Genomic DNA, 10,088 nt, shown 5'->3' with positions numbered 1-10,088 from the left:
TGTCCAATTTTAATATCTATTTCATGGGTTCGTGCATTAATGATTTCAAAACATTGAACAATGATTGAATTGTTATGTTATTGATTATTTCAACCTAAAATAACCTATGAACCCATTTATTAGATGAACCCTAGTTTTTTTTTGACTATGAGTTACTTGATATTGATCTAATGTTGAAGAATTCTAATGTAGTTTTATGTAGACTATTGATTGATGGAATAATTGTAGTAAATTGATATCTAGGTTGTATTGGATTGATTAATGTGTAGTAATTTGACCTAGTTTCATCAATATTGTGATAATTATATTTAATTGTTGGTTATGGCCATGGTAAGGCCTTGTGATATCGAATGTGGTGATTTGACATTGGAATAAGGTGTTGAGGATGTTGTGGTGGGTAAAATGCCCTATTTCCTTTATTTTATGTTTATTAGACTTCAATTATGTTGTGATTGGTATGGTCCACTTATGGTGGCGGTGTTATGTGCTTTACTTGTAATTGATGTGGACTTGTTGGTGTTATCTTAAGAAATATGATGATCATGTCCTTGATGGTAATCTACTTGAAGTAATGTGCTTAATTGTGTAGTTGATTATGTGAAGTATGATAATATCTATCTACATGATAAGTAATGTAAAAGTATATGTGCTCTATTGATGTTATATAGGTGATCATATTAGACTATGAATGTGGCTTTGTGTGTATAGTCTTAGGGTTAATGTATGTTATTCCTACTTGACTATATGATCTATGTTAGTCATAATTATGTTGACATGATAGTATATAGGATTACTTGAAGATGATAAGGGTTATTTCAATGTGCTTCTAGAATGACTTGTATTGTGAGTTAAAGTGAAGTATGTGGTGTGTTGTCTTGGTTGACTTGTGTCCCTTGCTTGATGTATGTATGAATGTGAATATGTGATGTCCTTACTTAGGATGCTAAAATCTCTTAGTCTTGAATGTATGAATGACATGTGACCTCAAATGAAGTTAAGAGGGTCTTTTATGTGAAACCTTGAACCTAGTGGTGAAGTTATGAATCTTGAAGTCGTAAGCCGTAAAGTTATCCTTCAAAGTAAAAGAATGATAGTCTTAAGGTTAACTTGCTGGAACGGCATCATATTAATCCTTAGAAAAATGATGATGAGCTTCTTGTGGCCATTGTGAGGTATCCCTAGTGGACCTTTCTTTGGTAGGGTAAATGTGATTGGGTTATGTACTTGATATGGAACCCTTTTATATGAACTTTATGTGTGAATTACTCTATGATAACAAAGGATAGCGCCGAGTGAGAATGGTATGGGAAGTAGTTGTAGTCAAAGAATGAGACTAGATTACAAAGCATGCCCTTCATATTCCTTAACCATGTGCCTACATGAGATGTGTCTAAGTTCTACCATTGGAAAGTAGAACACACTCATCCGAGTAGGTTAAAACTTCGGATTCCATGTCTTGCTATCATGGTCTATGTCGGTTATTGCCTATTCTCATCATATGGAATACCTATTAGCATTAGATAAGTTCTATGAGGTTTAGGTGGTGGTATGAGATGCTATCAAGATTGCACAATAGGTTTTGAAGGCTTTACTTGGAGTTCCTAGGTCTTGTTCAAGACCATTACTTGAATGTCCTTTATGTGTTGAATGTCTCCTAAATGAACTAATGAATGTATTGACTTAGGTTAAGAAAACAAGTTAAATTGAATAAGTACTTATCTATAGTAGTTAAGGGTTTCCTAGTTAAGGTATGAAGGGGGTATAAGAATGATCACTTTGTATCTTACCTAGATGAGTCTTTAGAATGACTCTAGTTAAGGAAATTGGTTGATTATGTGGACATGATCTAAACCTAGGAAGTCGTAAGGATTATTTAGGTAGTCTTTAAGAGGTCACTTATGGACGTTATCTTCTTGATTTACTTAAGTAAGTCTTTTGATAGCCTTTGGTAAGAGAATGTCATATTATCTCATGTTGATGTGTTTGATGTCTTGTAATTGTGTATGTGTCTTATTATATGTATTTTTAGGGTCATTTGGGTATGCTTAGGTGGATTGTATGAGCGGTCTCTCTTTGTGTTGCTTAAGTGGGTGTTAGGATAACTTTTAGTTAGAAGACTACACGTTAAGAAGTGTCTAAGGAAGAAGTAGACAACTTTACTGTAACAGTGAATTCCTTCAATGTACAGTGAGTTGAGCTTACTGTAATGTTGGCTCAAAAATTATGATAAATTGTTTAAATGTTATCTTATGTGTTATTAAGTTGTTGAATTTTGTTCTTATGATTATTATATGATTTTTAACTGGAAAGATGTATATTTCTAATAAATGTCCGTTTTTATGATTTTTATGAATAATGCCATACTTAGTACATGTGGTTGTACTAATTCATGCTTTTATCTATCTGTATAGTTGTTGGTAGGTGAGGAGCTTTTGGGAAGTGAAGACTTGGATCATACCATCATTCAAGTGAAGTCGAAGTATGTTCTCATTTGGTTCGAGGGCAAAGATTGTCTTTTATGTTTCTTAGCAAAGTATTGTAATAGACTAAGTAAATTCTATATTTTGAAGTATGGGCCGTGTCCAAAGTATTCTCGTGTCTTAAGTGTGATGAGATTGAGACTTAGTATTTCCTATGACTTTATATGAAAGAGTTTTTAAAGACTATGATATGTTATATGAAAAGTTTTAATTCCGCACTACTTTTCATCATGTATATGCGATGAATGATATGTAAGGGCTAGTACAAGACCTTAGAGAGGTCAAGTGTGCTGGTTGCAATCCGAGATTGCCACAAACTTCTAGGGTGTGGTTTCGGGATGTGAAAAAGACAACTTCACCAATATCAACATTTTTCATAATCAATATCTCATAACAACATAACCTAAAAAACCCTCACCAACAATCCCATCCCAAGACTACAAGTGCAATGCTCATGTGAAGCCCCATAACCCCACATAACCGTGTAAACAATATAGGATATCATAAGTAATGCTTTGATTCATACAACATATCATCATAGGTAGTTATTACCACATGTACCAATTTAGTCCAATAGCATATTCATAAACATAGTAAACTTCATATAAGAGTGTCATCATGTAAAATGAACATTTTACCATAATACATAACACCATCTCCTAGGACTCCTTTTAGATTTAACTTGTGCCATGTCTAGGTAGAGTCCCATACCCCTACCTATACTAAGTAGACCCCACAAGTCATCCTAATCAATGTCAATCTTTATTTAGATTCAGTCATTCATTTTACTTTCATGAACAATTTCCTTAATGGACATACCACATGAGCTAAATGTGGAATCCGTGTCATGAAAGCCTACACCAAAATAAGGTGGTGTACTTTCCAAGGTGTTGACACCCAATTTTGACCGACCTTTGACCTTTTTAGGATTACTATTCGATTAAATACGTATTTTAAAATCTATTTAAAGCTTAAAATTTTAATCAATTATATATTCTAGTAGGTTCACTTAATAAAATTATTGTAAATATTATTAAATATTTTAAAAAATCATTAATGAATTTCAAATGTTTTAAAAATTTAAATGGTTTTCAATTACATAAAAATATTTTAATGTAGTATTTTAATTAAATAATAATTCCTACACTTTCCTTAAAATTATTTAATTCTAGCCTATTCTATTATAATTTCTTCCAATCATAGCCACTCAAATTCAAATTTTATTATAATCATAGCCACTCTTTTATTTAAATTCTAGCCATTTTAATTGCAATTTTAGCCATTCTATATCCTTCCCAATCGAATTTCAAGACTTCATCTTTTGATCTCATCCGTCCATCGTTAAAATAAATCCTAGATTAAATCCTACCCGTCCATCTAAACTAATCCTATGGTTCAAATTTAATCTACCTATTCTAACTAAAAGAACCTGATCCCTAAAATTTTCACTCTCTTCTCCCTCCCTCTCCTTGGAAGCATCAGCCGCCTTCCTCTTCCCCTCTCTCCAGCGCCACCCTCCCTCTTCTCTAATTTTCTTGACCGGCGGGAACTCCGCAGAAGCCACCGGCGCGAGGCATCACCACCCCCTCGCTCTCCTCTTCTCCTTTTTCAAGAGAAAGCAGCAAGAAACAGCAGCGATGGAGGTTGCTCCGACCGGTGACGCCCCTTTCCTCCTCTTTCCTCCCCCTCCCTTCTTCCTTCCTCTCTCCCATAGTTCTCTCCTCCTCTCTTCCCCTCCCGTCTCTTCTCTTCCCCCTTCCCCTTCTCCTTCCTCTTCTTTTTTTTTTGCAGGTTCCAGCAACCACGGGACAACCTCAACGAGCAGCCAGGCGACCAGCAGCTGCACAGGCGACCTCGACCCTCCCCCTCTCTTCTCCGATTTTTAGCAGCTTCAACTCCAACTCCGGCGAAATCTCCGAGCAGCTGCAACTTTAGACAACAACTAGTGGATCCAACTCCGACTACGACGAGCAATGATGGTGCAGCTATGAGAAAAAGTAAACAAGCTAAATGCTCTTGTAATTTGCTCAAATTTTAGATCCATCCATGGTACGTCCTTCTATTTAAACATTATTTAATCTCCAGAACAGTTTTGTCAACATGATTATTACATGAATTAAGGTGTTGCTTTCTCCAGAAAGGTGAAAATCATTTTCATGTTAGAGTTCGAACCAATAGTTTCAAATTTTTCCGATACCATAATTATGTTTGGTCACCTTCTAACTAAAATATCATTGTTTTGAGTCATTATAGCTCGCTCCATCTTTGCTTGTTGTGTTAGCTTGTTTGATCGGTTAATTTGTTTACTTCACGAGTAAGTCGTGTGAAAACATTGCCCTTTTATTTCTAGTAATATTATATCATGCCTGTTGATCTCTTGATTAAATTGGTAAGATTGTATGTTAAATCAGTTCATACTTTTCTTGTCTAATTAAGTCGTGAAATAGGTCATTTTTTTAAAATAAATAAATAAATAAATATGTTAATTACATAGCTAATGAGTCAATGGAAGATTATATTGTGATTGCCTGGTGATACTGAATTACCATGACTTTAATAGTGGATTGATTCCTTATTTGCTTAATTTGAATTGATAAAAATCTTGTGTTGATTTTATGAAAAAATATGATTGACCGTAATTTTGAATAGTAAAAATTGTGATGGATTTCTTTTGACTTATTTAAAAATGGACAATTTCCTGCTCTTTTATTTGGTAAAAATAATAATAAATAATATATAAATAAATCATATTTTGTTTTCCTCGTAATTAAGGAAATTAATATTAACTTATTCTCTTTTCCTTGCTTGGAAAGTGACTTTTCTTACTTGTTTATATATGGTAAACTAATTTTTTTTAGCTCTTCTTTATAAATAATAATAATAATAATATTTCTCCCTATTTGTAAATTATTTTCTTACTTGTTTTATATGATAAAATAATAAATTTGATTTGGCCTTTCCTTATTCAAGGAATATATTACTTTTCCTAATTTATTGTTATTTATTTATATTTTGTAGCGTAACAATAATTTAATATTATTTTGGTTCTTCTTTATTTAAGGTAAAAGAATCTTGTATTCCTAACTTTATTATTACTTATTTTATTTTTGGTAATGAAATATTCTTATAATTTCTGATTTTAACTCTCCTCTAAATTAAGGAAAATGGTATAATAATTGATTACTTAATTTATTTATTTCCCTTATTAAGTGCTCCCCTCTTTGCTATATAAATAAGACCCCTTCCATTCATTATTTAATCAAATTCATTCACACACTCATTCACTCTCAATCACAAGTTCTCTCATCACTCCTCACTCTCTCATTGCTCTCTTGCTATTCTTAAAATACATTAAGATTCCGATAAACATTCAAGTGTTCTTCTTCGCTACTTTGCTACTTTGATTTTGTTCGAGTAAAAGTTGGATCAACTTGTTCTCATTGCTACCATTTCTTTTGCTTAACTAGTTAGTATTCTTAGCATTTACATTATCTTTGCATTCACACATTTGTGTAAGCTATTTTTTCTGTTCTTTTCTATATGTATAATTCGTCATTAAATAATTACATATGTGTCTCATCTTGTCTAAATAAATGTGATTACTTGTCTAGCCATTTGATTGCTTTGGCAGGTTTCAAACTTCAAGTTCAAGTTGAAGATTAGCTATGAAGAGAGATCACTTCGTTTAATTCATATAGTTGAATCTATATATTTTTTATTCATTCGAATTTTTGTAATATTTGTATAACTCTAAAGCTCTCGCATATGAAATATTTGGGGACCCCTTAAGCGGAGGGGAAGTTGTATGACTTTTTTTTATTTGCAAACTTATTTGTATTAGAAAGTATGCCTATAGGTTCATAATTTATTTGAATTTTTTTTTTGATAAAGTAATTTTAGATATAACCATAAAAATAAAACAAAATAAAATCATTTGTTGCATTTAACAAATTACTTGGCTTTTGAATCTATTTCATAGTAAAATCTTTGCATTTAATAAATTTACTACATTAATGTTCTACTAGTTTTCCTTTTTTTTTACAAAGTTTTGCAACATGTTTTTTTTTTTAAAGTCATTGTTCAATCCTTCTTTAAAGTTTTGGATTGATTATGACATTTTTTTAAAAAAAAATTATAAGCACTATCTCCTAACCTATCGTTAGTGGGAAAGTCAAAGGAATAACGAGGTCTAGTTCTAATTTTTTAAATTAAATTGAAGTACCACCTACCCATGATTTTCAAAAGGAATTATGTTTATTTATATGTAAATATTTATGTGCCTATATGCAAACTAAATCTTTTAAATCATTTTCAAAAATATAAACTATTGTTATTTTTTTAGGACCGACCTCAAAATAAAATTATTTCTATGGTGGAGGAGCACGATTAACAATATTGTGGTATCACCCCTATAAAGAAACAAACATTTTTTTTTATAAATTTCTATTCAGAACTTGAACAATTTTTCAAAACTTTACTTTTGCACATTTTTTTTCTTGTTTGGTGTAGCATAATAATTTAAATCGAGCCATCTTCTATATCTTTTGTGCATATTATGTTTTCTTGTTTATCTCTTTATTAATTGCTTAATATTTGCAATATTTGTTTATCACATAGATTGTATGCTCAATTATAAATAATTGAAGTAATTTTAATTGTTTAGTAATTTATTTGGGGTAGATTAAAATAAAAAATAATAAAATTATTTGCTTATTTATTTGCCTCTTTTCTATCCCCTCGCTTATCTTTAATTTTTTATTTAATGTTTATTTATTGTTATCACTTAGTTTTTCATGCTTAAATAATTCATAAAAAAATAATAATAATTTTTTTTCTCAATTGTTTAATTTTTTATCACTTAGACTCGCATATTTAATATTAATTAAAATAATAATATGAGCTATTTGTTTGATTTGTTTAACACATAGTCTCGTATGTTTAGATAAATAAAAATAAACTTGATTGTTTATTTATTGCTATCACCTAGCCTTGCATGTTTAAATTAATAAAAATAAAAAAATAGTCTTAATTGTTTTAGATTTGTTATCACTCAGCAAGCTTAAATAAACTAATAAATGAAGTGACCTTATTTGCTTATTGTAACCCCACATAGATTGGATGAGATATGGCCGGGACACATTTGTGGACCTCGAGGGATGGCTCACACCTTCTCCTCGAGATAATTTGAACCCTTACCCTGATCTCTGGCTCGTTGACATTAGCTAGACTTAGTTAGGTTAGATAGGTGCCCTAACGCGCCTTAATTCCTTAGGTGGCGACTCCAAACTCAAAATCCCAAAAGAGTTGTTAGGTCGTGCACAAAACTCGTTGTTGCGAAACATGGGGAGCGACAGAATGGCGACTCTACTGGGGATATTAGGTTCTTACCATTACGTGTTTCATTCTTATTTATGTGGGGTTTACTTCATTTTTATTATTTCATTATTTGTTAGGTGTTTATCATGTTTAGTTATCATTTTGTTGCCTTATTTACTGCGTTCTTTTCATGTTCCACCCCTTTTCCCCTTCCTTATTTGTTTATTACCATGTTTCACACTCCCCCATTTCCCTTATTTGTTTACTTATACATTTAATCCCATACCCTCTTTCCTTATTTGCGTGATTCTTTTAACACCTTTATATGTTTAATTTCCTTTATTTATTTATGCTCTGTTTTATAAACTACCTATATGTTACCACTTTCCAATTTCAATGCTAAGTGTTTATTGCTTTGATTACTGACATTCCGCTCATACTTCCCCCAATTGGTACCCTCTTCCTTTTTTAATTTTGTTCTCGTGATGTCGTGCCTTTGCACATCTCACAACTACTCCAATTCTATTCAAATACTCATTATAGAGAGTCGACATATGCGTGGATGTGACGGATAGTTTTACGCCACCCTCTCGTCTAAAGGGCCCCAACACCCTTAGACAAATTGCATACTTATGTGTCAACGTCATCATAATAATTAAATCAAGCCAACGTTGTCAAAATAGAGTTTAGAAGTCGTTTGTTACTTTGTTTGCAGAGTCATGGTTCACCCTCATTTTCCCAATACGCAAATGGTGGTCAAAGTTAATCCCATTTTGAAGACTTGGTGGGAAGATATTCAAAAAAATTGAGAGTTAGAAGCAAAATGAACTATTAGGCGGCCTCACTGGTTTGATCTCCGTAGAGTCAGATCGTCATTTAATCAAGGCATTGTAGAAATTCTGGGACACTGAGAGGTTAGTCTTCAAATTCAAGGATTTTGATCTAAACCCAACAATTGAAGAGGTTGGAGGATTCCTAGGTCTCGCATACAAAGAGCAGGAAATGATTGTTCCACACAAGCCAAATCCAAGATCTTTTCTGAAGCAAATGGGTATGCATTATAATCCAAGTCTACTTTGTTTGAAAGAAGGTTGGATTTATTTGGAGTTCTTATATTCACGCTTTGGGGATGAGGAAAGTCATCAAAACTTTCACAGATAATTTGCTTGCTCTTCTGCACAATGGGAAAGATATCGTCTTAATGCATTCGCCGTCGCCCTATTAGGCTCATTGTTTTTTCCTAGAGAAAGAGGAAAGATCCACACTGGCTTGTGTTACGTGGTTCGTATGTTGGCTCGATGTGGGAAGACCTTAGTCCCCATGATACTTGCGAAAATTCTAAGAGCCTTGACTGCATGCACCAAAGGCAAAAGATACTTTGAGGAGTGCAACTTTCTGCTGCAACTTTGGGCCGTCGAACATTTCTACCAAAGAGCTAATAAAGTAGACATTGTTAGAGGGACTATGGGGAACAAAATTATCAACCATCGCCTAACATTTTATCTCCCCTGTGGGAACGGAGGACTGGTTCACATATCTAAGGGAGCGTTCAGCCGTTAAAATCCAATGGAGGTATTATTCGTTGAAGCCACGCGTGCCATCATAAGAGGAAATGAACTTTACTTTATCGAGCTTATCGGTTTGAATGGTGTGCAACCATACACACAACTTTGAGTACTTGGACAATTCAGACACATCCAAATGATACCTCTTCGATCCCACATGAGCCACTAGGGATATGACTTTGGGTCAGAATTACCGCAAGTGAACACTATGCTGCGAAGATCGGAGAATGTGATAACTATCGATATTCTAGAGCACCGACCATTCTGCACACCTGAATATTACGTATGGCTTTTAGAAGACGCAGAGCATAGAGATTTGAGGGAAGGAGGTCTTCATGGTTTTGGTGATGAAAAGGAGAGAAGATGGGCTCGCAACCTTCTCAACACTGATTATGACATTACCCCAGAAATGAGGAAGCAGATTGTGCCTAACATTGTAGAGCAACATAATTGAAGTCTTTTTTTCTTTATTCCCCATGTGTTATCCCTAGCCCTTTAGTTATCTCTAGATTGACGTAATAAATAGAATTTATTGCAATACAATACTTGAAAGTCGTTTTATTGTCTAACTCTAAACTCCAAATTGGCAAATAAGGCTTGAATTAATTATTATGCATCACTTATGTGTCCCTTAGGCCTACCTCTGGCTCAACGAGGTCCCGTGCATTTAGGGCGTTTATCTCAAAACAACATGTTGCTATTATGATATTATCCTAACCCCTCTAAC

Source organism: Solanum pennellii, chromosome 2, assembly GCF_001406875.1.
Source record: "Solanum pennellii chromosome 2, SPENNV200".
Taxonomy (NCBI): domain Eukaryota; kingdom Viridiplantae; phylum Streptophyta; class Magnoliopsida; order Solanales; family Solanaceae; genus Solanum; species Solanum pennellii.
Note: the sequence above shows the minus strand (reverse complement) of the source record.